General features: G+C 42.2%; 1 pseudogene; it reads right to left on the reverse strand.

Annotated features, from left to right (window-relative positions):
• LOC122925882 overlaps positions 1-27,083 on the reverse strand; it is a 2,558,103-nt pseudogene that overhangs the window by 1,057,427 nt on the left and 1,473,593 nt on the right.

Below are 27,083 nucleotides of genomic sequence, written 5' to 3' on the forward strand. Positions count from 1 at the left end.
GTGGGAGCAACGCCTTCAGAACCCACAAAGCCACACTCCCGGCACTCCACATACTGCCTCATCTCCTTCGCCTCTCTCCTCCCTTTTGTCCTCCACTCCACCTTCCACCATGCCGTTGTTGCGTTTATCTGGCACAAGGAAAGCTTACGTGGCCTAAATGTTTGAGCTTAAAAAATTACGGCATATAATCCTCTTGCCCAATGGCTGACCGCTGGCTTGTCAGAACTGCTAGCCCGCCAACTACTGCCATATAAATTGGTGGACTCAGAGGCCTTTCGAAAATTTGTGGCCATTGGCACACCATAATGGCAAGTCCCCGCAAGGAAATCTTTCTCCCAGAAGGGCATCCCTGAACTATATGGCCACGTTCAACGGCAAGTTAATATATCTCTGGCACACAATGTCGTGCCAAGATACATCTGGCCACAGACACGTGGTGTAGCAAACACGGGCAGGGAAGGTACATAATTTTTACTGCCTACTGGGTGAACCTTCTGACGGCCTGCAAGTATGCAACCTGTGGCTCCCGTGTGGATTTGGTGTTACCGCCAAGGATTGCATGCAGGTTCTCCTCCTCCTACTCCATCCTCTGTCTCCTCCTCGGCTGACTCCTCCTTTTCCACTGCTACTGCCTCTTCCGCTGCACCCCTTAAGCTCCCCAGAACCTATTCGACATGCCATGTGAGACGTTGCCATGCTGTGCTGCGGCTGTTGTGCCTGGAAGCCAAGAGCCACACCGGTCCTGCATTGCTTTCAGCGCTGCGGTCACAGGCCGATCAGTGGATAACCCAGCTCAATTTGACAGTTGGTAAAGTGGTGTGCGACAACGGTGCCAATCTGCTGAGCATGCTGAAACAGGGCAAAATTACACACGTGTATGGCACACGTCATGAATTTAGTCATGCAGTGATTCGTTGCCAAATACCCCAAGGTCCAGAATGCTATTTTAGAAGATCTTACACGGCCATGGCTCGACTTGCTGACGTTCTGCGGCGACGCCACTTCCCCATCAGACGTCAGATTTGTGACTGCCTGACGCACTGGAATTCCACCTGTATATGCTTGATAGGCTGCTCCAGCAGAAACGTGCTGTTAATGACTACCTGTACGAACTCTGCGGCAGGACAGGTTCTGGAAAGCTTGGTTTCTTTTCACCGCGCCAGTGGCTGCTCATGCGCGATGCATGCAGACTTCTGTGGCCATTTGATGAGATCACCAAACTGGTCAGTCGCTGCCAGGGTGCCATCAGTGACACCGTACCTTACGCCTTCTTTCTGGAGAGTGAATTGCGTTGTGTCATTGATCAAGCCATCGAGGAGTAGGAGCTGGAAGATGAGGAAGTCGCAATGCTGAATGCATTCCCAGGGGGGTTCTCCTTCGGAGACAAGTCAGCAGGAGTCTGAAGAGGAGTCAGAGGAGGATAGTGGCTGGGGGGAGGAGGAGGAGGACGACATTCTCCTGGGCGATGAGCAGGAGCCAGGGTGCTCCACCACTTCCAATTTAGTGCAAATGGGGGCCTTCATGCTCCAGTGTTTAAAGAAGGACCCCTGTATAAAAAGCATAAAAGTCAAGGATCTGTATAACATACTTAGACGCCCGGTACAGACACAAAATGGCAGACATGTCACCAGCATCACAGAGGGCTGTAAATGCAGCATTTCCAGGGTCTTGCTGCGAGAGATGCTGCATTCTGCAGTTGCGGGCACTTACAGAGGAATTTCCACCCATAGCGTTAAAGGCCCATGTGGATGCTCTGAGAAGAGAGGAACCCCTTGACTACTGGATGTGCAGGCTTGACCTGTTGCCAGAGCTGGCACAATTTTCCATGGAACTCTTGGCTTGCCCCTCGTTGAGTATCCTGTCCGAAAGGACATTCAGCGCAGCAAGGGGGATTATGACCGATAAGCACACTTGCCTAGCTCACAACTTTTAAAAATGAATGAGGCATGGATCTCGGAGGAATTCAACACCTGTGATGACCACGTGTAATTGAATTTCCTCATGCCAGCCTACACATATCCGCCACCACCCAGAACAAAAAATGTTCCTTGCCTTATGTATATACATCGGCATAAAAGGCCTTTTATGTCAGATGAATGCCTAATTTTTGGGGAGTATACTGTCCGACAGTTACATATTTATCTTGTGACCGCCTAATTTACCTGCAGCCACAGAATCCAAAGTTCTTTGATGTCAGGAGAATGCCTATTGGCTAATTTTTGGGGCCTATACTGGCTGACAGTTGCATTGTTATCGGGTGACCGCCTAATGTACCTCCAGTCACAAAATCCAGAGTTCTTTGCTGTCAGGTGAATGCCTATTGGCTAATTTTTGGGGCCTGTACTGGCCGACAGTTACATATTTATCCGGTGACTGCCTAATGTACCTCCAGCTACAGAATCCAAAGTTCTTTGCTGTCAGGTGAATGCATATTGCCTAATTTTTGGGGCCTTTACTGGCCGACAGTTAATTTTTTTTATCTCTAGCCACATAATCACACCCCTGTCTCACTCCTCTGCCTCTCATTATGGTGGCTTATGAACTGCATTCATCATAAGGACCTTTTAATGTCACAGGGTCATGTGACTGTGCCCCCCAGCCCTTACTGTGCCCCTCACCCTGTACTGTGTCCTCTTATACCACCCTGCATTGTGCCCTCTTACCACACCCTGTGCAGTGCCCCTAGTCACTCCCTGTACTGTGCCCTCTTATACCCTTTTATCCGGTCACGCTATGGCGGTGATATCTGGTCACTGTACAGAGGTGTTATCCGGTCAATGTATGGCAGTGGTATCCAATATCTGGATGGTCATAACTGTATCCCTTTCCCTGCCCACGCCATCCTTTTTTAGACCTGGCATGAGTGGGAAAAATATGCAGATTGCGGTGCAATCTGTGTCAGAAATACGCCTAACATAGATATATTTCTATATAATAAATGACCACCTAATTGTATTATCATTCAGGGTTGGAATAATATCTTTATATTATATAGATTCTAGTGTATTATACTGTGCCCTGTATTTCCCAGTAGAAAATGATCCTTGGGAAGCACAGTCCTCATCCCTGACCCCCAGGACCAGGTAGCGCTCTGTCAGTACATGGCGGCCTCCCGTCTCCGCCACACTGCTCTGCTATGTACTGGTGCTTACTCTGACACTAAGGCTGGGTTCACATCCTATTTTTGGCATCCATTTAATGTATACCAAAAATGTATGCGTTAACAGATGCCTCAGACTGATGCCGTACAGTGGTGTCCGTTCACCATACAGTTCCAGGGTAAAAAAAAAAAAATAATTACGTTAAAATATGCATTTTTTTATGGACTCTGCAGGATACAAAAACGTGAAGTGCTAAACGTTTGTATACATCAAATCGATAGGAAAAAAAATAATTCAAAAAAGTAAGTGTTTGCTGGCTGCAAATATAACCTGAAGGTTTTTCAGATTCTCCTGCCATTATAGTGAATGGGGCCCACCGCGAACGAGCGGTTCGCAAACATTTGATGTTCGTCCATCACTAGACAACAGGACATCCTTTATTTTTATAAGAAAGAAGGTTTCTACACCAACATGGGAGAGGGTGAACTCACAAAAAAACAGTTCAAAAGGGACATGGATGTAATTATGGGGCTTAATAATATTGTAGGCCATAATTACTAATATTCTCGATAAGGGTCACTGCTCCAGGGAGTTATTCTGAGTGCTAGATTTGGAGTCAGGAATAAATTTTTCTTCAGTTAAATGAGGAAAATTGATTTCTACCTCATGAGGGTTTTTTTTGCCTTCCTCTGTATCCACTTTGCAGGATAATAGGCTGAATTAGATGGATCAGTTTTTTTTCAACATTATAGATATATTTCTATGTTACTGTGTAATTCTGGTAAATGCAAATGGTTCTATACCTATGATAGCAACCTCTGTATGTAAACTCACACACAGAAAGATGTCAATCATTGAATAGAACTCCCTACTGGAGTCTGAAGGTCAGAACTCTCTGCCTGAGGAGGTGGTGATGGTGAGTACAATAAAGGAATTCAAGAGGGGCCTGGATGTATTTCCGGAGTGTAATAATATTACAGGCTATAGCTACTAGAGAGAGGTCGTTGATCCAGGGAGTTATTCTGATTGCCCGATTGGAGTCGGGAAGGAATTTTTTATTCCCCTAAAGTGGGAAAAATTGGCTTCTACCTCAAATTTTTTTTTTTTGCCTTCCTCTGGATCAACTTGCAGGATGACAGGCTGAACTGGATGGACAAATGTCTTTTTTCGGCCTTATGTACTATATTACTAGAAGAAACAGAATTTTGAATAATTAAAATCATGCTAGGATCTTTATTAAATATAATATATAAAAAGTTTTGGAAAAAAGTATAGGATACCCAGGCCACTTTTTTACTTAATATTACATGCTGGTAAACCAATTGCAAGAAGAACTCAAATAAAAAGCCAAAGATAATGTCTTGTTTAGCTGAAAAATAATAAACAGCTTACTTTTAGTTCTTGTAGCTATCTTTTGTAAGAAATTGACAATCAGAAAAGTCTAACTTCAGTATAAAGGTTAATACAAAGGCAGGGTGTATAACACAATGTATAGTACTAAAAAGTCAAGCCATTTTAACTACAAAACATATTAAACCTTCAGACACAAACTTGCCCTTCGTGAAAGTAAGCTTGTTTTATCCTTCGCTTTAAGCTATCCACCTCATGCCATTTTGCTGTAAAATGACAATTCTGAATTCTGTATTTCATTTAAAAAAAAACTAACATTCACTCTTTTAGCAGGGTAGGAAATTCATTTTTTTTATCTTAAGCTCAATGCATAACTGATTAAATTAACATGATAAGTTCTATTACATAGTCTAACAAAGGTTATCAGTTTTTCAGGTACATGACAGAAATTCCCGTAAAAGGAAAAGGTTGTATCAGATTTCTCCATTGTAATGTCACTAAAATCTGAACAAAATTTTCTTTTCTTCACCTCTTTTATTTTAATAGGTGTTCTGAACATCAATACAGAAAAATTGGATGGCTATGAAACCCACATATGTTCAATGAGTCATTTCTTTATCTGCCCCCTTTTTGTCCATACATTTAGTACATGTATCAATGAGCACATTTGATGAAGCTGACTGTTGAACAATGGCATTGGAGTTCACATTTATTTCTTTAATTGCTTGAAATAAGTCATTTTATTCTTGCAAACTCTTAACACTCTTTTTTCAGCTGACAAATTGTATTTTTATAATGTACTTTTTTTTTCCCACTAAACAACTATGACACTATTACTCCAGAAAAAAAGAAAATATATTTCCAAATTTAAAGGGCACTTAACATAAAATTCACACTGTAACGCCTGTAGGTAGGGACAGACACGGACAGTGAGCCCTGACCTGGAGTCCAGACCACTTTCCCTATCTACAACCTACCTGCAAGCCCTAGGTAGCAAGACCGCAACTGGTCGACAGTCCCTATTCTACTATGGTGCAGAGACACCAAGAGACAAAAACAACATACAGGGATAGTCAATATAAAAACGAGTTAGAACCAGATGGAAAACGCAGTATAAAAATAATAGACAGAGAGTAGTCAAAAGACAAGATGAGATAAAATACCAGATGGGATGTACAATACAAATAAAGTAAGACAAATAGTGGTCAAAAGATAAGCCAAAGTTAAAAAAAACACACAAACAAATCCAAATTTAAGAACCAGGAACCTAATAGTGTACCCAAACAAGACTATCACTGGCTCTGGTATATGGCCAGGAAGGGGTTAAAATAGAGCACCAAGTCCCAGGATCAGAATCTGATAGGTCATGACATGATGCTGCATTTGTCAGAACACTAGCAAACAGGAATAGAAAAGCTGAGCAATCACTGCTAGTCTCTTCCAGCGCATGTTCATTGTGGGGAGAAAGAGCATTGCTTCCTGTTGCTAAGGACACTGTCGCATCACCAGGAGGCATGGCTTGGCAGCACGTCTTTCCAGGCTCAGAAATGTCCAAGCTGGAGATCTCGCCGCTGGAGACCGGACAGGTAAGTTTCTGACATTACCCACCTCTTTTAAAAGAGTCTACCAGACCCTCAACACGCGGAGCAGGCATTGATGGAAACTGGAGATGAAACTTCCTAATCAGATGAAGAGCCTGAATATCCCGAGCCCCAACCCATGTATTCTCCTCAACACCATATCCCTTCCAATGGATAAAGTACTGCAGAGAGCCCTGAGCTATCTGGCAATTATTTTTTTTTATCCACCTCGTACTCCAGTTAACCCTGGATAACAACTGGATCAGGAGGTTTAGATGGAGTAATCACAGGAGGAATGTATATCTTAAGCAGTGATTTGTGGAAAACATTATGGGGGTCATTTATTAACCAGAAATTAGGTGTATTTCTGGTGAAGATTGCAGCGCAAAGATCCCTTGTGCCGCAATCTGTGACTTCACCCTGCTCATGCCAGGTATAAACAAGTGGGTGAGGTGTAGGATGGAAGGGGACGGGCTGGCATTGACCATTTTCTACGACTGGTTTAGGCATAGAAAATGGTCTAAATGTAAGACAGCAAGGATGCTGGCTTACATTTAGAAATAGCGGCCCTCTTCATAACCTCAGCGAATCCACCGCTAACACAGGACCTTATTAAGACTGGCGTCTAAAACACAGGTCCTAATACATGTGCCCCTATGTATCCTAAAGGAGGATGCCAACTAAAGAGCAAAATATATCAGATTATTAATAAAGGTGATATTATATGGGCCAATACATTTCAGATTGAGTTTACCAAGTGGGACCCCAAGGCACAAATTTTAAGTTGAAAGTAGAGATGGCCTTGTGTTTCTCCTGGCAGTCATTTTGTGGCGAACTTTGCTTGTTCGCGATTCGTCGAACATGCAAACATATGGCGAAGTTCGCATGTGCCATATTCTTTTTGCATTGCGCCGAACTTTGATCCATGACACATCCATCAGGTGGGACAGGACAGCCAATTGAGATGTTTTAGCACATGTACACCCCCCCCTTCACCCTATAAAAGAACCTGATCTGGCAGCCTTTCTACATTCTGTGTTTTGCCAGTGTAGGGAGAGGTTGCTTTGTGGAGCAGACTGTTAGGGACACCAAACGCTAGCTAATAGGGCCACAAAGGTATTTTTAAGGACTGGTATAGGTGTGCTATCGATAGGTGTGATATACTGCGGGGTGTGATATACTGATAATATACTTTCTAACATAGAAAGTATATTATAGTGCATTTGTATTGTGCAGCAGTTGTGTGCAGTTCTGCTGTGATACCGCAGCTATATAGAGGGACAAACGCGTTGGAATAACTAATTGCAACTGGTGTGATATACCTGTTGCCCCCCAAAACACTGATTGAGGGGTTCTAAATACCTGCTTACACAAAATACTGATTGAGGGGTGCAATATACCTGCTTCAACAAAATACTGATTGAGTGAGGGGTGCAATTTACCTGCTTCCACAAAATACTGATCAAGGGGTTTGATATACCTGCTTCCACAAAATACTGATTGAGGGGTGCGATATACCTGCTTCCGCCAAATATTGATTCAAATGTTCTATATACAGTACCGACCAAAAGTTATCACAGTACCTTATCATGTGGAATTATATACATAACAAAAAAGTGTGAAACAACTGAAAATATGTCATATTCTAGGTTCTTCAAAGTAGCCACCTTTTGCTTTCATTACTGCTTTGCACACTCTTGGCATTCTCTTGATGAGCTTCAAGAGGTAGTCACCTGAAATGGTCTTCCAACAGTCTTGAAGGAGTTCCTAGAGATGCTTAGCACTTGTTGGCCCTTTTGCCTTCACTCTGCGGTCCAGATCACCCCAAACCATCTTGATTGGGTTCAGATCCGGTGACTGTGAAGGCCAAGTCATCTGGCGCAGCACCCCATCACTCTCCTTCATGGTCAAATAGCCCTTACACAGCCTGGAGGTGTGTTTGGGGTCATTGTCCTGTTGAAAAATAAACGATGGTCCAACTAAACGCAAACCAGATGGAATAGCATGCCACTGCAAAATGCTGTGGTAACCATGCTGGTTCAGTATGCCTTCAATTTTGAATAAATCCCCAACAATGTCACCAGCAAAGCACCCCCACACCATTACACCTCCTCCTCCATGCTTCATGGTGGGAACCAGGCATGTAGAGTCCATCCGTTCACCTTTTCTGCGTCGCACAAAGACACAGTGGTTGGAACCAAAGATCTCAAATTTGGACTCATCAGACCAAAGCACAGATTTCCACTGGTCTAATGTCCATTCCTTGTGTTCTTTAGCCCAAACAAGTCTCTTCTGCTTGTTGCCTCTCCTTAGCAGTGGTTTCCTAGCAGATATTCTACCATGAAGGCCTGATTCACACAGTCTCCTCTTAACAGTTGTTCTAGAGATGCGTCTGCTGCTAGAACTCTGTGTGGCATTGACCTGGTCTCTAATCTGAGCTGCTGTTAACCTGCGATTTCTGAGGCTGGTGACTCGGATGAACTTATCCTCCTCCGCAGAGGTGACTCTTGGTCGTCCTTTCCTGGGGCGGGCCGCATGTGAGCCAGTTTCTTTGTAGCGCTTGATGGTTTTTGTGACTGCACTTGGGGACACTTTCAACGTTTTCCCAATTTTTCGGACTGACTGACCTTCATTTCTTAAAGTAATGATGGGCACTCGTTTTTCTTCACTTAGCTGCTTTTTTCTTGCCATAATACAAATTCTAACAGTCTATTCAGTAGGACTATCAGCTGTGTATCCACCTGACTTCTCCACAACGTAACTGATGGTCCCATCCCCATTTATAAGGCAAGAAATCCCACTTATTAAACCTGATAGGGCACACCTGTGAAGTAAAAACCATTTCAGGTGACTACCTCTTGAAGCTCATCAAGCGAACGCCAAAGGTGTGCAAAGCAGTAATCAAAGCAAAAGGTGGCTACTTTGAAGAACCTAGAATATGACATATTTTCAGTTGTTTCACACTTTTTTGTTATGTATATAATTCCACATGTGTTAATTCATAGTTTTAATGCCTTCAGTGTGAATCTACAAGTTTCATAGTCATGAACATAAACAAAACTCTTTAAATGAGAAGGTGTGTCCAAACTTTTGGTCTATACTGTACGTGATTCCACAAAATACTGATTGAGGGGAGGGATATGCCTGATTCTACAAAATACTGATTAAGGCATTCTATATACCTGCTTCCACAAAATACTGATTAAGGCCTGCGATACACCGGCTTCCACAAAATACTGATTGAGGCGTGCGATATACCTGCTTCCACCAAATATTGCTTCAGGGGTTCTATATACCTGTTTTCACAAAATACTGATTTTCAGGGTGCGAAATACCTGCTTCTACAAAATACTGATTAAGGGATTCTATATACCTACTTCCAGAAAATACTGACTGAGGGGTGCGATATACCTGCTTCCACAAAATACTGATTAAGGGGTTTGATATACCTGCTTGAACAAAATACTAATTGAGAGGTGTGATATACCTGCTTCCACCAAATATTGATTCAGGGGTTCTATATAACTGCTTCCACAAAATACAGATTGAGGGGTGCGATATACCTGCTTCCACAAAATACTAATCAAGTGGTTTGATATACCTGCTTTCACAAAATTCTGATTGAGGGGTGCGATATACCTGCTTCTGCCAAATAGTGATTCAAATGTTCTATATACCTGTTTCCACAAAATACTGATGAGGGGTGGGATATACCTGCTTCTACAAAATACTGATTAAGGGGTTCTATATACCCGCTTCCACAAAATACTGATTGAGGGGTGTGATATACCTGCTTCTACAAAATGCTGATTGAGGGTTTCTATATACCTACTTCCATAAAATACTGACTGAGGGGTGCGATATACCTGCTTACACACAAAATACAGATTGAGGGGTTCTATATACCTGCGATACATTGGCTTCCACAAAATACTGATTGCTATGTGCGATATACCTGCTTCCACCAAATATTGATTCATGGGTTCTATATACCTGTTTCCACAAAATACTGATTGGGGGGTGTGATATACCTGCTTCTACAAAATACTGATTGAGGGGTTCTATATACCTACTTCCATAAAATACTGACTGAGGGGTGTGATATACCTGCTTCCACAAAATACAGATTGAGGGGTTCTATATACCTGCGATACACTGGCTTCCACAAAATACTGATTGCTGTGTGCGATATACCTGCTTCCATCAAATATTGATTCATGGGTTCTATATACCTGTTTCCACAAAATACTGATTGGGGGGTGTGATATACCTGCTTCTACAAAATACTGATTGAGGGGTTCTATATACCTACTTCCATAAAATACTGAGGGGTGCGATATACCTGCTTCCACAAAATACAGATTGAGGGGTGCGATATACCTGCTTCCACCAAATATTTAATCAGATGTTCTATATACCTGTTTCCACAAAATACTGATTGAGGGGTGAAATATGCCTGCTTCTACAAAATACTGATTAAGGGGTTCTTTATCCCTGCTTCCACAAAATACTGATTGAGGGGTGCGATATACCTGCTTCCACAAAATACTAATCAAGTGGTTTGATATACCTGCTTTCACAAAATTCTGATTGAGGGGCGCGATATACCTGCTTCTGCCAAATAGTGATTCAAATGTTCTATATACCTGTTTCCACAAAATACTGATGAGGGGTGGGATATACCTGCTTCTACAAAATACTGATTAAGGGGTTCTATATACCCGCTTCCACAAAATACTGATTGAGGGGTGTGATATACCTGCTTCTACAAAATGCTGATTGAGGGTTTCTATATACCTACTTCCATAAAATACTGACTGAGGGGTGCGATATACCTGCTTACACACAAAATACAGATTGAGGGGTTCTATATACCTGCGATACATTGGCTTCCACAAAATACTGATTGCTATGTGCGATATACCTGCTTCCACCAAATATTGATTCATGGGTTCTATATACCTGTTTCCACAAAATACTGATTGGGGGGTGTGATATACCTGCTTCTACAAAATACTGATTGAGGGGTTCTATATACCTACTTCCATAAAATACTGACTGAGGGGTGTGATATACCTGCTTCCACAAAATACAGATTGAGGGGTTCTATATACCTGCGATACACTGGCTTCCACAAAATACTGATTGCTGTGTGCGATATACCTGCTTCCATCAAATATTGATTCATGGGTTCTATATACCTGTTTCCACAAAATACTGATTGGGGGGTGTGATATACCTGCTTCTACAAAATACTGATTGAGGGGTTCTATATACCTACTTCCATAAAATACTGAGGGGTGCGATATACCTGCTTCCACAAAATACAGATTGAGGGGTGCGATATACCTGCTTCCACCAAATATTTAATCAGATGTTCTATATACCTGTTTCCACAAAATACTGATTGAGGGGTGAAATATGCCTGCTTCTACAAAATACTGATTAAGGGGTTCTTTATCCCTGCTTCCACAAAATACTGATTGAGGGGTGCGATATACCTGCTTCCACAAAATACTAATCAAGTGGTTTGATATACCTGCTTTCACAAAATTCTGATTGAGGGGCGCGATATACCTGCTTCTGCCAAATAGTGATTCAAATGTTCTATATACCTGTTTCCACAAAATACTGATTGAGGGGTGCGATATACCTGCTTCCACAAAATACTGATTGAGGGGTGTGATATACCTGCTTCCACAAAGTACTGATTAAGGTGTTTGATATACCTGCTTCCACAAAATTCTGATTAAGGGGTTTGATATACCTCCTTCCACAAAATACTGATTGAGGGGTGCGATATATCTGCTTCCACAAAATATATACCTGCGATATACCTGCTAATACCTATGATATACCTAAAATTACAGGCAGAGGAAGAGGCAGGCCGTTCCGCAGGGGTGGTAGGGGCCGGGCAGGTGCACCAGGCCGGAACCCAAGTGGGAATTTGGAGAAGTTGCGTACGATTATGTCAAAGAATGCACCAGAGTTGGTTGAGTGGCTCACTCAGCCTTCCGCTTCTGCACTCTCCTCATCCTCTGTATCTGCACCCTCCTCATTCTCTGCTGTGTGCACCGCCAAAGACGCCACCAGCACCATAGCCCCTCCACTTGAGTCAAAGGAATTATTTTCCCATCCATTCCTAGACCTTACCAATGCACAGCCATTCTTGGCATTGGATGAGGAAAAGGAGGTAGCAACGGCCACCACCCAGCGGTTTGACGACAGTACCCAGATCAGCCCAAGAAGGGTGGTCCCCGCTGTTGCTGCCTACTCCGAGATCTCTAACGTCAGTCATTTTTTGAGCGCACACGTTACACTGCAGATGTGGCGCTGGTAATGTCACTGTCAGAAGTACAATGGATGTCACAGATATTTTTGGGATGCGCACACTTTATACTGAAGATGTGGCGCAGCTAATGTCACTGTCTGCAGCATACACCGTCTATTGAAAAAGTACACTGAATGTCACAGATATTTTTGGGATGCGTACACTTTACAATGGAGATGTGGAGCAGCTAATGTTGCTGTTTGCAGCAGCCTAACTATTGTACGCTATTTAGCGCAGGATGCCCTAAAAATAGATATTTTTGTCACACACAATAGTACTTAGAAGGACTTTTGGGTCTCTGAAAAGTTTTGGTGGTAAAAATGTTTGTAAATCACTCCATACGCTGTCTGCCCCTTCCTCAGGACAGCTCTCCCTAAGAATGAGCCAAACATGCGTCATCGGGTGCTTTATAGCACCCGATGACGCGTTCCGGCCACCCAATCACTGTAATGCCAGCAGCCAACATGGCTACGGCATTACAGTGATGGCAGTACTTACCTGCACGTTTATTGGCTGTGCAGCCGAATACTGAATCCAGATGCTCGAGCCGAACTGGTGTTTGGCCGAGCATGCTCGATCATCACTACTGGCCTTCCATTACGGAGCCCAGCAAGAGCAAGACCGTCAGACTCTACAAAGCCACACTCCCGGCGCTCCATGTCCTGCCTCTTTTCTTCTCCTCTCACCTCCCATTTGTACTCCACCTTCCACCGCGCCGTCATCTCAATTATTTTGCAGAAGGCAGGCTTCCATGGCCCAAATGTTAGAGCGTAAAAAGTTGATAACGCTGGATAACCCTCTTGCCCAATGGCTGACCTTTGGCTTGTCGGAACTGCTAGCCCGCCAAATGCTGCCATATAAACTGGTGGACTCGGAGGCCTTTAGAAAATTTTTGGCCATTGGCACACCACAATGGAAGGTCCACACAAGGAAATTTTTCTCCCAGAAGGGCATCCCTGAACTATATGGCCACGTTCAACGGCAAGTTAATATATCTCTGGCACACAGTGTCAGTGCCAAGATACATCTGACCACAGACATGTGATCTAGCAAACACAGGCAGGAAAGGTACATAACTTTTACTGCCCATTGGGTGAACCTTCTGACGGTCGTCAAGCATGTAACCTGTGGCACCCGTGTGGGTTTGGTGTTACCGCCACGTATTGCACGCAGGCCTGCCTCTTCTTCTCCTTCTCCTACTCCATCCTCCGTCTCCTCCTTGGCTCTCCTCCTTTTCCACTGCTACTGCCTTTTCCGCTGCACCCCCCAAGCCCCCAGAACCTACTTGACGTGCCAGGTGAGACGTTGCCATGCTGTGCTGCGGCTGTTGTGCCTGGAAGCCAAGAGCCACACCAGTCCTGCTCTTCTTTCAGCTCTGCGGTCACAGGCCGATCAGTGGCTAACCCTGCTCAATTTTACAGTTGGTAAAGTGGTATGCGACAACTGTGCCAATCTGCTGAGCATGCTGAATCAGGCAAAATGGCACACGTGCCATGCATGGCACATGTCCTGAACTTAGTCTTGCAGCGATTCGTTGCCAAATACCCCTGTGTCCAGGACGTCTTGCGGCAGGCCAGGAAAATCTCTGACCATTTTAGAAGATCTTACATGTTTCCAATCACTGTGAGACCTCAGCACACATCTTGTTAAGTGGCTTCATCTTAGACACCACCGACTTTATTAATAAAACTAAGGGTTTGGACATCCACGGAACTGATACGATCTTGGTTACCATGGATGTCTCCAGTCTATATACGAACATTCCCACAGAGGATGGCATCAACACTGTCATGGAGGTCCTGGTACAACACCAGGAATACTCCAACGAGGAAAATCTCTTCATTATAGAGTTAAGATTTGTGTTAAAAAAATAACTACTTTCTGTTTGAGGATGACTTTTATTTACAGGTTTCAGGTACCGCGATGGGATGTAATGTGGCACCGACATTTGCAGTCATATATATGAATGCCTTTGAAGAACATTATGTCTATACCCATCATCTGTTTCACAAATGTGTGAAGACTTGGCTACGTTATATTGATGATGTCTTTTTTTTTTTTTTTTTGAACAATAGTTTTTTATTAAGGTTTATATAAAATAAAAAAACAATAAAAAGGTTACAATTGCATGAATACAATCACATGAATACATTCTTAGCAGAGGTATTTTTAGGCACTTGTGAAACTTCATTTAGAACATTAGAAATTACACTTCATAAAACAGATAAACTGATACCAGTAATAATAAATGACATCACAGGTACTTCACCTAGCAAAATATTAGTGTACAGGTAATGCAACACGATTGAAATGTTATAACCTAATAGACGCATTGGAAGGTATCTTGCACTTATTGTCGTTCAACCACATATCCCAATTCTTTAGAAAGGTAAGTTTCGAGTTCCTAGATGACGCCCAAATTCCTTCATATAAACAACAATTATCTAGCGTTCTAAGAATTCTCTTGATATTGGGGAGATCACCGGCTTTCCAGCAGGCAGCAATTTTCAGGCGGGTAACAAATATTAGATGGCTGACAACGGATCTATAATCTTGAGGGAGTTCAATAAGGCCTACAGATAAAAGAGCCATCTTAGGAGAGGGAGCGATTTGGGAGCCTGCTAGATGAGATATTAATTCAAAAATTGAGATCCATAAGCAACTAACTGATGGGCAGTCCCACCACATGTGTAGGTATGTACCAGGGGCATTACCACATCTCCAACATGCTTGCGACATTTCAGGAAATATTTTATTCAAGTACATAGGGGTTCTGTACCATCTATATAGTATTTTTCTCGCTCCTTCTAAATGGTCTGAGCATTTGGAAAGCTTAGATACAGAGTTGAAGGCTTCCCCCCATTCCGCTTCTGTGAGAACAGAGCCCAACTCAGAGTTCCACAAGTCCATGATGTGTTGTAATGGGTTTGTGCTAGATTCTTTTAGTAATTGATATCCTTTCGTGATACCTTTATCTAGTCTATGTGTCATATGGATCCAGTCCATTAGCGAACTGTTTTGTGAGGTAAATTGAAAGTTTCTTGGGGATTGAAGTAGATGTCTTATTCTAAGGTATTTATAGAAATCTGAGTTGGGAATACTGAATTCTCTATGAAGATAAGCAAAGTCAACAAAAACTTCATCAATTCTCAATTGCCCAATATCTGTAATACCGGAGGATATCCAGTTACCAATCTGAAGGTCTGGTATGGCTAATTCACATATTTCTAGAGGTAGGGAGGAGATTGAAGAAGTAACTAATTTTTCTGTTCTAGCAATGACATACCAGATGCTAAAGATTGCATTCAGGGTTGATAGTGCAGAGACATGTTTGGTACCGAAGACCGCTGTGGCTGAGAGCCATAAGTTTAAGTCATGGGCACCCATTATATTTTTCTCCAGTACAACCCATTTTTTAGAGGTATCATTTTTAATCAAGTATCTCATTTGATCAAGTATAGAAGAGGCATAGTAGTGTTTAATAGAAGGGGTGTTGAGTCCGCCTGTTTTAAGTGTTCTTTGAAGGATGAGACCTTTCACTCTGGGCTTAAATTTCCCCCATATATGTCGGTTGAGTAAGGTTTGTAGTTTAGATAAATATCCTTTGGGAATGGCAATTGGGATATTACGAAACATATAAATAATTTTGGGTAATATCATCATTTTAATTGCTGCTATTCTCCCTAACCATGAAAGAGAGTCCATTCTTAGGTTGTTTAAGGCATCATTTATCTTATTATATAATGGCCAGAAATTAACTTTGAATAATTTACTAGTAGGGAATGCAAGCTGAATGCCTAGGTATGTCAATGACTCTACAGCCCAGGGGTATTTGTATGAGTTGGAGATTAAGTTTTTAGTAGTTCTGGATAAACCCAGGTCAAGAATTTGGGACTTGTTGATATTAACTTTATAGAAGGACGCTTTGCCAAATTTAGTAATTATATTGTTAATAGCATTTAATGCAGTTGCAGGATTTGAAGTTAAGATTAACACATCATCTGCAAAAAGGCCTATGCGATGATCTGTGTTCCCCACCGTTAACCCTTTAATGAGAGGGGAGGATCTAATATGCTCCGCAAAGGGTTCCATTGCAAGGGCAAATATTAAAGGGGACATGGGGCACCCATGTCTAGTTCCATTCTTAATATTGAATGGAGCAGATAAGAAACTAGATGAGTAAATAGAGGCGCTAGGGTTGGAATATAAGGACATTACCGCAGACAGGAAAAAATCACCAAAACCAAATTTTTTCAAGGTTGCGTGAATGTATTTCCAATGTATCCTATCAAACGCCTTCTCCGCGTCCAAGGAGAGGAGCAGAGAAGGCGTTCGTGTAGAGTATGCTACATCCAAAAGGTCTATGAACCTCCTAGTGCCATCTGATGATTGCCTGTTGGGAACAAAACCAATTTGGTCATTAGCTATTAATGTAGGAAGGATACCAGATAATCTTTTTGCCAGAATTTTCGCAAAAATCTTTATATCTGAGTTTAGTAGTGATATAGGCCTGAAGTTAGCCGGCTTGTCTGCAGATTTACCAGGTTTGGGGAGCGTAATTATCAGTGCGTTTAACATATCTTTGGGGATCGACTCCTGTTCTGCTATTAAGTTGAAGGATCTATTCAAAAAGGGGTTTAGAATGTGTGAGAAAATTTTATAATATTCATTTGTAAGTCCGTCCGGACCAGGAGATTTATTGTTTTTGAGAGAATGTATTGCTTCAGAAATTTCCTGATGTGTGATTTTAGAGTTAAGGGATTGGTTTTGGGCTGGAGTTATGGAAGGAAGTGATATACCAGTAAGAAAATCATTAATATATTCAGTAGTCGGTTGGACAATGTCAGGCGCATTCTCCAGATTATATAAATTTTCATAATATTTGGCGAATTCCTCTGCTATATGCTTGGGATTATATAATTTTTGGTCTTGGCTGTCATATAAGAAGGGGATTCTTGATTTAATTTCTCTTTTTTTAATTCTATTAGCTAAAATTTTTGACGCTTTATTACCTTGAGAGTAGTGGTCTGAATTGAGTTTACGCAGGTGGAATTCATGTTTTTCGTGTAAATGAAGATATAACTGGTGTCTGGCTGTTTTTAATCTGCTGATAATTTTAGGGTCTAACGAAATCTTAGAAGAATCCTCTAGGTTTTTGATATCAGCTAGTAATTTATCAAGAGTTTTCCGTCTATTCTTCTTTTGGATAGCCGCATGTTTTAACAAAACACCCCTTATAAATGCCTTGTGCGCGCTCCATAATGTAATATCTGAAACCAGCTTATTGTCATTGGAATTAAAATATTCATTTAATGAATTTTCTACTTCTGTACGAATAGAAGAATTTTGGAGTAATGAGTTATTGAGTCTCCATGGGGAATATATTCTATTACTATACTTATCATCCAGAGTAAGAGTGATAAACGCATGGTCAGACCATGTTATATTAGAGATTGATACTTCTAATACTTTTTGAAGGAGCCATTTATCTGATACAAAGAGGTCAATTCTAGAGTAAGTATTGTGTGGGTGTGAAAAAAAAGTAAAATCTTTTTCATTAGCATGGTGAACCCTCCATATATCCAGAAGACCCTCTTGGAATAAGAAATCTCTGAGGTGTGAATTCTTTTGAGAGGGAAGAGGAGAGGGCAGTCTATCAATTGAGGAGTCAGGGCACATGTTGAAGTCGCCACAAATCAATAGAGAGCCTTGCTTAGAGTCCTGAGCTATTTTGACTGTACGTTTGATAAAATTGATCTGATCAGCATTAGGGGCATATAAATTAACTATTGTGTATCTAGAGTTGTTTATATCGCATATAATGATGATGTATCTGCCCTCTTCATCAATTATTGTATTATGACACTGGAAGGCAATAGAATTTTTAAAACCTATAATCACACCTTTTCTTTTATTTGAAGCTGATGAGAAAAAGATGTGTGGAAAGGAGGGGTGATAAAATCTGTAGGAGTCTTCCTTATTAAGGTGGGACTCTTGAATACAGATAATGTCAGCTCCTTGTTTCCTCACCTCATTCCAACATGCTGACCGCTTAAATGGGCTATTAAGACCCTTAACATTTGCAGAGAAGATTTTTATACCTTTACTAGCCATATTGATTTCTAATGCAATATGCTAATATTTCTAACCTGAGATGATTAATTATTAGTGTGTGAGTGAAATAGTGAAGTACACCTAAGTTACCGTGAAAAAATTGTGGGGAACGTAGATTTGAATCTTTGGCTTCCTTTGTTTGAGGTAGACCTTTTTTGTGTAACCTTGTAAAACAATAAGATAAAACATTTAAAAAAAAAAGATTAATAAATAACAGAAACATAACAATGGTCTAACAGTGACCAGAAGTAGTGATGTATCTCACTTAGTATGGGAGGCGTTAGGAAAACAGTGGATTAGGGAATGTGAACACAGAGATGTAATATGTGTTCTCAGAGGTAGAGCATCAGGGTGTGGAACCCCATAAGAATAGCATAATAGTAGTATAACTAAACAATTATAACATGGAAGGATACTTATGGTATCATAGAAACTGTCCAGCATAAGTTTCACGGAGGATTTCTTCCCACTTTGGTCCATTCTGGAGTTAGGTTAAGGTGGCTTCTATCAGAGGAAGGTCTACTAGAAGGAGAGTTCATTGCTTTGTCTCTTTCTTTGTCTTTATCTTTGGCTTTGGCGCCCTCCGGTGGCACAGAGATGTTCCATTTGGCAAAAGCTACTGACGCTTCCTGTGGAGAAACTAGGACATTTGATGAATTTTGGTATCTCACAATCAGCTTGACAGGGAAACCCCATTTGTAAGGAATATTGTTATCCCTTAGTGCTTTGGTGTATACTTGGAACTCGCGTCTCCTGCTCAGCGTCGCTGGTGATAAGTCAGTGAATAGGAGGACATTACAAAATCTTTCAGGGATATCCGTCCTCTTTTTTTGAGCTTCTCTCATTAGGGAGTCTTTTAAGTGATAAAAGTGTATTCTGGCAAGAACATCTCTGGGAATAGAGGCTGGAAGAGCTTTGGGTTTGGGAACCCGGTGAACCCGGTCTAATATCAACTCTGGCCCTGGAGTGTCTGGCAGATATGCCACTATGAGGTCCGCAATAAAATCCTGCAACTGAGAGTCCAGAACACTTTCAGGAATGCCTCTGAATCTAATGTTGTTTCTTCTGGAGCGATCCTCCAGATCAGCGATTTTAAGTTTCATGGAGGCTATGTCATCTTCAACCGCATTATGATTATCAACTAGTGAGTTATGCGCTGCGACAAATTCCTCCATTTTTTCTTCCAAATGCGCGGTTCTTTCTCCTATAGCGACTATGTCTGCATGAATAACAGAGATTGTCTCTTTAAAGTCGCCATGAATAGATCGTTTTAGATCTGACAGCATGTCCTGCATTGCATTGACTGTTAATCCAGGATCTATGCCTGGTGACGCAGGGTAAGTATCAAGGGGAGGACTGTATGGCTGCTGTTCACTCACCCTCTTTTGTTTTTTAGGTTCCTGTGAAGAAGGAGAGTCGGATCCTGCTGAAGAGGGAGACCCTGGTGAACGCTGAGTAAGCGCCGCTGCAGAGGACGGGCAGGGCGCTCCCTCTGTGTGGCGGGAACCGGCGCCATCTTGTGAAGACCCAGGAGCTGGATGGAAGAATGCCGTCATCTTCTGAGGCTGCGATCCCTTCTTCCTTCCTCTGGTCATCATCGGAAGAAGTGCTGGAGCAGGGTCCGTTCTGGGTCAGGTAAGTATCCCCAAATCTTTTAAATTTTGACTGCTTTGTGCCGCTGTCGGAGTTCCACAGCCGGAGCTCTGGCACTATGCGACCTCTCCTCCCGGCATCCGGCCACGCCCCCCGATGATGTCTTTTGTTTGTGGCAGGGGTCACTAGAGGACTTGCAGAATTTCCATCTTGACCTGAACTCATCGGTGGGATCCATTGCTTTCACCTTGGAGACTAGCCAGACTAAGATTCAATTCCTCGATGTCCTACTCCAGGTAGAAAATAATTTCCTACATTATGACCTATATTTCAAACCCACAGATAGAAATAGCCTTCTGCTATACAATAGTTACCACCTACCAGGTCTAATTAATTCCCTCTCATTATCCCAATTGATGAAGGTTAATTCAAATGAATAATACATTTTCTGATCGCAGGTTTCCATTTAAACTATTGATGGAAAACATGCACCGTGTGAATAACACCAATAGGGAAGATCTCCTGAAACCAAAATCCTCACCTGAAAACAAACAGAATGACAGAATCCCCTGCGTAACCACCTACTCCACCCTGAGTGCCTATTTAAAAAAAAAATCTTTCTAATCATGTCACATCTCTAATTTGCCTTCTTCTTTCTGTCTAATCATGTACTTTCATCTGTCTAATCAAGTACTTCAAGAACATATAAGTGTGGCCCTTGCTACTAGCATGGTGAGGTCTCCTTTTTTCAATGAAATTTTTTTTCAATTCAAAGGGCCCTGAACTGGGCAATAAATAATAGCAATAAATGTTATCATGAGATTGTACCACTGGTAAAATAAAGATTGAAATTCAACACCACTGTGATAGAAGACTGCTGGACCCCCCTTTTTTCTGTTCTATGGAAGTGTGCGATTATAGATCGCTGTGAGTTCGCTCTGCATGGTGTATGTGAGCACCAGATGATTCGCCACACGAGTGTTGATCCTGCCGATCGTGCTCACTTATGTTTGAGGGAGGGCGGATGCGGTGCGCGTTCGCTGCTTGGTAGGCCGCCTGGGCTGCGGGCCTCTGATCCCTGCCCCTTATAGATATAACAACATTGAATGAGATGTTTTACCCATCTGCTTTATTAATCTTTTGATGCCAGATGGGTCCTGCTTTCTCCCCAGGAAGTGAGATCTCCATTTGATTTTTAACATGCATATAAATATGGACACCTGCATGAAACTACATTTAATTATGCTTATAAGATTAGAATTGACGGACTTATGGATTTTATAGTATTGTAAATGTAATATTGATATGAAGTTTTTTGTATGATAATGAATAAAATATAATAATAAAAAAATTAAAATTAAAAAAAAAGAAATTCAAAGCTATTTGCTGTCTCTGGTGTGCTGTCTCCGAACCACTGGTATAGAAGATCTTACATGGCCTTGCTGACGTTCAGCGGCGACACCACCTGCCCTTCAGACATCTGATTTGTGACAGCCTATATGCTTGATAGGCTGCTCCAGCAGCAACGTGCCGTTAACGCCTACCTGTACGAACTCTGCAGCAGGACAGGTTCTGGGGAGCTTGGTTTCTTTTTATCGTGCCAGTGGCTGCTCATGCGCAATGCATGCAGACTTCTGCGGCCATTTGATGAGATCACCAAACTGGTCAGTCGAAACCAGGGCACCATCAGTGACATCGTACCTTACGCCTTCTTTCTGGAGCGTGCATTGCATCGTGTCATTGATTAAGCCGTCCAGGAGCAGGAGCTGGAAGATGAGGAAGTCACAATGCTGAATGAATTCCCAGGGGGGGCTACTCCATCTTAGACAAGTCAGCAGAAGTCTGAAGAGGAGTCAGAGGAGGACTGCAAAGTGCAAAGTGAATGCATAATTTTGGGGGCCTGTACTCCACTGGCCTACAGTAAAATTGTTATCCACTTACTGTCTAATATACCTCCAGCCACATAATCACTTGTTCTTTTCTGTCAGGTGAATGCTTAATTTTTAGGGCCCGTACTCCCGTGTCCTAAAATTTTTCTAGGCTCCAGCAGGGCACATTTTTGAGAGTTTCCCTTTAAGACGCATTTGTTTTTGCCATTGATCCCCCTCTGGTATGTCACTGCCCATGTTGTGGGACTATTTGTGCACTTATAGTAAGTATTTGGTGGCTGCAAATATGACCTGAATGTTTTTCAGATTCGCATGTCATTAAAGTGAATGGGGTCCGCCACGAACACACGGTTCGCAAACATTTGATCCCGAACGCGCGTTCGCATAACGTCGCAGCCAATGTTCGTCCATCACTAATTGAAATCCATACAAATTCCCCTAGAACAAAATTCGGACCCAAGGAACTTTTCTTATTGGCTTGTTCACACTGGATGCTGTGAGCTTTTTTAAAGCTATTACAAGCCTTGGTCCAAACTGTGCACAGATGATTCATGGTGGCATCCACCGCAGGACAGAACTAAACGCAAACATTGAAGAAAAACACGTATTATACCCATAATTTCAATAAAACGGTGAGAAGCCACTAGTGAAGCTAACAGCTGATAGCAAACTCTGCTAGTGACAAAAAATATTTCCATTTATTTTCAGATTCAAATACAAAGCACCTCAAAAACTGCTCCAAAATCTGGTTGGCCCTTTAAAGCTTCATGGCATAGGTTTCTTTGGCTAAGCAGCTGTATGCAAGCCTTACATCACCAAGCACAATGCCAAGTGTCAGATAGAGTGGTGTAAAGGAATTCTGAATTCTTGATGGCCTTGTGGTATTGAAGGTGCCACACCACCATTAAGAATTCAGACTGCCTATACAGTGCAGTCTTCATGAGTTCAATATCAGGCATCTGTGGGTTCTTCACAGCTGGCCGTGACCTGAATGATGTGGTCCTACCATCAGTTCCAGTGAAGGGAAATCTTAATGCTACAGCATATCAAGACATTTTAGACAGTTATATGCTTCCAACTGTGAGGGAACAGCTTAGGGAAAACCCTTTTCGGTTCCATAATGACTGTGCCCCAGTGCACAAAGCAAGATCAACAAAGTCATTGTCGGGTGAGTTTGCTATAGAACAACTTGACTAGTTCACACAGAGCTGTTACAGTGTTCCACTGCAAATGGGTATTTTGTGAATTGCCTGCATATATGCTGCAAAGGGGTTAACTATGTGATTTGCTGTATAATTATGCATTCTCTGTGTACTGAGCAGTTAATAGTTAAAAGGCTCTAGCAACCAGTTGCTAGGTGAGGCTGTTGTCACTCTCCCCATAGGGAGTGGTTAGAGTATTCGGCTAGAGACAGTGGAGTCTGTGCAGTTAAGTGTTTGCTGAGGCAACATAACACAGGCCTGAAGAAAGCCTAAACACCAGCAAAAGAAAGAAAAGAAAAGAATAGAAAGAAAAGCATTCCAGTGTTGAGAGGAGGTGACAATAGAAGTCCTGTGGAGATAAACTGCTAAACATTAAGTTTATAAACTCCATATCAGACATTGTACAGAAAGAGAAAGGCTTCTGATCTGGGAAAAACCTAAATGCAATTTGTAACCACAAGACAAAACTTGTGGTCACAAATGTATTATGTATTGTTAAAGATGCAGAGCTTAGTCTGAGATTGGGGTCCGCCCTGTAATTGCTTTGGAAACAGAAGTGCTGCACCCCTATTTCTGGATGCTTCTGCTAAAGTCAGCTATAGAACTGCAGTGTGATGAGAGCTGCTTGAAAGAGACATCTTGGCTTATTAACTGTTACTGCAGCCCTATAACCTTGTGTAAAAACTGCTAGTCCATACATGCTGACTAATAAACCTGATTCTTCAGTAAGGGTCCAGTCACATGTCCACAACTCCATTCCTATGGGGCACGATGTGCTGCCCGGACACGGAATTGCGGACCCGCACTTCCGGGTCCACAATTCTGTTGCCTAAAAAAATAGAACATGTCCTATTCTTGTCCACAATTGCGGACAAAAATAGGCACATTCTATAGTGCCGGCAATGTGCAGTCTGGAAAATGCGGAATGCACATTGCTGCTGTCCGTGTTTTGCGGATCTGTGGCTTGGTGGATGCGCAAAACTTGTTGCGGACGTGTGAATGGAGCCTAAAGAACTGTTCTACTGCAAAACTGCCTCATTATTGCCACCACTACTGCAGGGGATCTTGTCTTGCGCTTCACAATTCTTCACCATCAAGGGAACCCCGAACCACCATCAGACAGGAGAGTCCTCAAAGTAAATGAAGTGGCCCCATAACTGCACAGCCCAGGGGAGCAAAATAGCTTGACGGCTGCCACCTTGAGTAACTACTATCCTCATTATTGCAACAACCTCTTCTATCCACTCCAAAATTTTGTAGAAAGCCTTCCCAAAGTGGAAGCTGTTTTAGCTGCAAAGCGGGGACCAACTACGTATTACTACCTATGCATTTAGAATGTGATGTCATACAAGCACCTGTAGGTGTAATGTTTAAGTGTCCCAATACTTTTGTCCATATAGTGTATTTTCAGTTGAGTATGAAAAAACTGGGACAATTGTTCTTACAACAGTTCTTACTCCTGTTAATTTGACACACGCTCAATAAGCAGCGTGAGATGCATTAGTGCTAATGTTTTAAAGCTATCAATTTAGGTAGTAAAAGGAGTAGCTGCAACATAAAGTATATACTAATTCTTCTCAAGACCTATTTTATGATATTTATTTTTTCACACATTCACTGACCCACAAAGTGCTACCATAGCTACACTAATGGACTAAGGAGAAAAAAGAATAGGCGACAATAACTATTTGAATATTATTATTTTTTGCACTTTCACAAGATGCCTATGGCAATTTGACCTGCCTGAGAAATATAAATTTGTTCAGCAATGACCTTCAGTGGTGAAGGAAATGCACATGACTTAAAAATACATTTCATTTACACAATTGTGTACACTTGTCTGGTCCTTTTATTGTCACATTGGCGCCTGCTATACTTGATGCTATATATTTATGCAGTATATTGTGTATAACTGGTGAGCTAGGCTGAGGTTATTATTTTGGTGTTAGTTACAATTCAGTAATTACACTAAAGAGAACCTGCTTGTATAAAAAGTATAAATCTGTTAAGTGATTCTTTAAAATTTTTCAAAGAATTCATAAAACAAGATGCTAATGGATTGAAAAAAGTCAATGGTACACTATGAGGGGACTGTATCAAGACTGGCATTATATACACCAGTCATGGTCTGCTTTGAAATGAAGTGAGATGTGCCTAATTTATTAATGGACAAAAACCTCTCAATAAATTTGGTGTATCTCTGGTCCCCTTGTGCCAGAAAGTCAAATTTACTGTGACTATAAACTGATGTAGATTTCAGCTATTATTTATGCAATTATATGGCATAAATTATATCAAATTTGCCAGGCTGTGGGAAACCACACTTTTCCAGCTAATCCCAACCCATGCCGTGGTCTCTTTTCAGAAATGTACTGAACGTGATATAGCAGCTATAGTATGATAAATTACCCCTCATATGTTTTCATCCATGTGATATCAAATAATGAAAAAATTAAACATAAAGCCTTATTACTATGCTTTTAGGAAAGCTGCATTGCTCCAAACCAGAATTATTTGTGATTCGTTTCGGTGATATGTTTATGCAGGGATTATCTAGAATACTTGAGCAGTATCCCTTAACTAGTATCGGTACACCTTAACAATATCGCATTAGGGCTGCATGCACACGACCGTTGTTTTGGTCCGCATCTGAGCCGCAGTTATTGGGGCTTGGATGCAGACTAGAGTTGAGCGAACACCTGGATGTTCGGGTTCGAGAAGTTCGGCCGAACATCCCGGAAATGTTCGGGTTCGGGATCCGAACCCGATCCGAACTTCGTCCCGAACCCGAACCCCATTGAAGTCAATGGGGACCCGAACTTTTCGGCACTAAAAAGGCTGTAAAACAGCCCAGGAAAGAGCTAGAGGGCTGCAAAAGGCAGCAACATGTAGGTAAATCCCCTGCAAACAAATGTGGATAGGGAAATTAATTAAAATAAAAATTAAATAAATAAAAATTAACCAAAATCAATTGGAGAGAGGTTCCATAGCAGAGAATCTGGCTTCCCGTCACCCACCACTGGAACAGTCCATTCTCAGATATTTAGGCCCCGGCACCCAGGCAGAGGAGAGAGGTCCCGTAACAGAGAATCTGTCTTCATGTCAGCAGAGAATTAGTCTGCATGTCATAGCAGAGAATGAGGCTTCACGTCAGCCACCACTGCAACAGTCCATTGGCATATATTTAGGCCCAGCACCCAGGCAGAGGAGGGAGGTCCCGTAACAGAGAATCTGTCTTCATGTCAGCAGAGAATTAGTCTGCATGTCATAGCAGAGAATGAGGCTTCACGTCAGCCACCACTGCAACAGTCCATTGGCATATATTTAGGCCCAGCACACACACAGGCAGAGGAGAGAGGTCCCGTAACAGAGAATCTGGCTTCATGTCAGCAGAGAATCAGTCTGCATGTCATAGCAGAGAATGAGGCTTCACGTCAGCCACCACTGCAACAGTCCATTGGCATATATTTAGGCCCAGCACACACACAGGCAGAGGAGAGAGGTCCCGTAACAGAGAATCTGGCTTCATGTCAGCAGAGAATCAGTCTGCATGTCATAGCAGAGAATGAGGCTTCACGTCAGCCACCACTGCAACAGTCCATTGGCATATATTTAGGCCCAGCACCCAGGCAGAGGAGGGAGGTCCCGTAACAGAGAATCTGTCTTCATGTCAGCAGAGAATTAGTCTGCATGTCATAGCAGAGAATGAGGCTTCACGTCAGCCACCACTGCAACAGTCCATTGGCATATATTTAGGCCCAGCACACACACAGGCAGAGGAGAGAGGTCCCGTAACAGAGAATCTGGCTTCATGTCAGCAGAGAATCAGTCTGCATGTCATAGCAGAGAATGAGGCTTCACGTCAGCCACCACTGCAACAGTCCATTGGCATATATTTAGGCCCAGCACACACACAGGCAGAG

Source organism: Bufo gargarizans, chromosome 2 (genome assembly GCF_014858855.1).
Source record: "Bufo gargarizans isolate SCDJY-AF-19 chromosome 2, ASM1485885v1, whole genome shotgun sequence".
Classification (NCBI taxonomy): domain Eukaryota; kingdom Metazoa; phylum Chordata; class Amphibia; order Anura; family Bufonidae; genus Bufo; species Bufo gargarizans.